Here is a 2,978-nt window from a genome sequence, read left to right as displayed (position 1 = left end):
TAAATGTTGGCTGGCACGCAGTGAATTTATTTACAAGTTAAGTCTAATTTTTATTTATAGTTCCAGTACAATCATCTCTGGTAGAAATATTTATGTTATCTGTACTTCTGGTCTGTTAGAGCCTACTGCAATCATAAACACGGCTGAAAAATTATTCGCAGTTAGCAGGGTTTAAACTACCCATTATATCACTAGCTAGTGCCAATAAACTTTGGTGCTGGTTGATAAAGTTTCCTCAATGGAATAAATATATATTTGACTTTCAAAACCTTTCCTGGGTTACACAGAGTGGGGGGTAAGAGAAGAGGGAAATGCCAGCTGTAGGATTTGATATACTGAGAGCCAGATCTGCAGCTAGCAAGGAGTCTGGAGAGATCCACAGGGGCTGGGAGGCAGCCTAAAGCGTGCTGAAACTCTAACTAATAGCTTAAATTTGTATCTTGGTAAGATATTTCAACTGAGGGGAGCTGCAGCAGCTAACACTCACTAATATCCTTCATGACTCTCTATATGGAGTAGACCCAAGGGGGAAAAAATATCTGTCTTGAAATTTTTAGCCCTGAGTATTGGTCACTGCTAAGGCAGGAAAAATGGATTAGGGGAACCAGCTTTTGTTCATTGTTTGATTGCCGTAATGGTAAACATGACATATATTCTCACACTGACATGGCACAAAAAGTCAACCAGCTCAGGACAAAACTAAGGACAAGAAGGTTAAACGTGAATTAGTGAGACCAGCCACTTATACACAGAAAATACGAATTAGGAACAAAATTTAACTAAATCTGTATCAGCTGGGGTAAGATAGAAAAGGTAATGCACTTCAACAGTCACTGACACAGTGAAAAACTATTGCCATAAAAGAACATTTTAAAATCTAAACAATTACTTATATCTACAGTATTACAATCAACACAAATGAAACTATCTCGATAGAATAAATCAGTGTAACTGAACTTCTTTTTACTCATTAGTAGACCTCTACTGTTTTAAACAGAGATGTGTCACAAAGCAGCGCTGGAAATCACATGCCTCTTTCCAACAGAAAGCAGTAATAAAAGATGACTATTCTACCAAATTATAATGAAGACAGATAACAGAGTGAATTATAAAACAAAGGTTATAGATAGAGACTGAGCCTTGTAGAGGTAATGACTTTTAATTGGATTGAGTTTATCATATTTTCAGAGGTACAGCACAACCAGAAGAAAGGATTAGAATTATTTCCACATTTCATTATTTGGCATAATGAGAAAACAGAGGGAGGTCCACATCCCTGATGTGTTTGGTAAGCCACAGGAGATGTTGAACATGTCAGTATCTGGTAGAGTACGGTCCTGAGACACAAATGCATTTGCTCCCTTATAATGCGGCAAAGTGTAATCACTTGAAAAAAAAGTAAAAAAGGAAAGGGGAAAAAAAGCCAGGTCATGAAGTTTTGTTTCAAAAGCACATTATGAATAAAAAGGAATTTAACCCCTTCCTGCCATCAGGCACTTCAGCACAAGCCTGCAAACACCCGTCCATTTGCTTTGAGCTGAGCAATTCCCACTCTAAGCACCAAGAGCTAAACAAGAATGAACCAGTGGCAGCTAAGGACCACATCATCTCTCTCACACCACCAGGGCAAAAATATGCTGGGGAAGACACTGGGGAGAGGACCTGCACTGCCTGAATCCCAAAGGGACTGCACTCCACTGGAAAGAGTAGGGAACAGAGACCAGTGGGGAGAAGGCAGTTCAGAATATCCTCAGTTGGAAGGACCTGCAAGGATCACCAAGTCCAATCCCTGGCCTTACACAGGACATTCCCAAAGTGCTGGGGATAACACAGCAAGAGCTGAGAGATTATCAGATCAGGATGTAGCTGCTTCTGAGCTATGCCCAAGTATTCCAGGGAGGGATGGACTTTTGGGGAGCTGCTTTTGGAAAACCGAGCTGCTGTAGAGCAGAGTTTCGCACCAGCAGCCAGACAGCTTTTTAATTATGCAATTACAGTGAAAGAGCATTAATTATACTCGAGTGACACTGTGATACACTGTAGTTAAGTCCTTGAAGCACTAACAGAAGTACTCATAACAAATACACTAATCAGGAAAAGTATCGGGTAATTAATCCTACAATACTGTCCACTTCAGAAACTCAAGGTCTGGCAAGACTGGCTTCCAGCATTTGTTTCCGAGGAGATACAAGGCCACAATTTTTCCTGCAAGCAAATCCTCAGCAGAAGGTCACTCAGTAACATGCAGGATGTACTTAGCTGATTGGAAAATCATGAATCTCAAGAGCAACTTTACTTCATGTCAGGTGTATTCTGCAGCATTCTGGGACATCAGTACATGTTTATATCCACTATGGTTTTTAATTTTTACTAAAAAAGAACCTTTGGGACAGTTTTATCACATGTGCATAGACATTTATTCCTGTATGACAAAGCTGTTTTGGGTGGGAGTACTGTAAAACTTGAATGAAATTTTTTCCTGCTTGTCTCCAAGATGCCTATGGCCTTGGTGGCACACTTTGACAAGTTCTTCTCACTGATATGTCACTCAAAAAAACTACACATTTTCAGAGAGCAATAACCTTTGTTTCATTTTTTTTCAAAAAAAAAAAAAAAGCATTTGGAACTTGATTTATCTACATTATCTCCACCACCAATTTGTTCCAAACCCTGCTCATTCCTCAAAGCAATTCCACAATTTTTCTGACATAATGCTACCTGTGCCAGCCACATATTCTAAATAAACATTTATTAACTTTTAATCTCAACAAAATATTCAAGGTTGATAAAACATATTTGGGTTTCCTTCTCCATTTCAGAAGATAAATCCTGTTCCTTGGGACAGACCAATCTTAATGTCAGTGGGACTTTTGTCTGAGTTTACCAAAATGTTCATTTCAGTGATGACACAGATAAGGTTTGCCCATGGAACTGACACCATTTACTGCAGGCATCCAAGAACAACTGGGAAAAAAAAC

This window comes from Lonchura striata, chromosome 10 (assembly GCF_046129695.1).
Source record: "Lonchura striata isolate bLonStr1 chromosome 10, bLonStr1.mat, whole genome shotgun sequence".
NCBI classification, from domain to species: domain Eukaryota; kingdom Metazoa; phylum Chordata; class Aves; order Passeriformes; family Estrildidae; genus Lonchura; species Lonchura striata.
The sequence above is the reverse complement of the archived record's forward strand: the minus strand, read 5'-3'. Positions refer to the sequence as shown.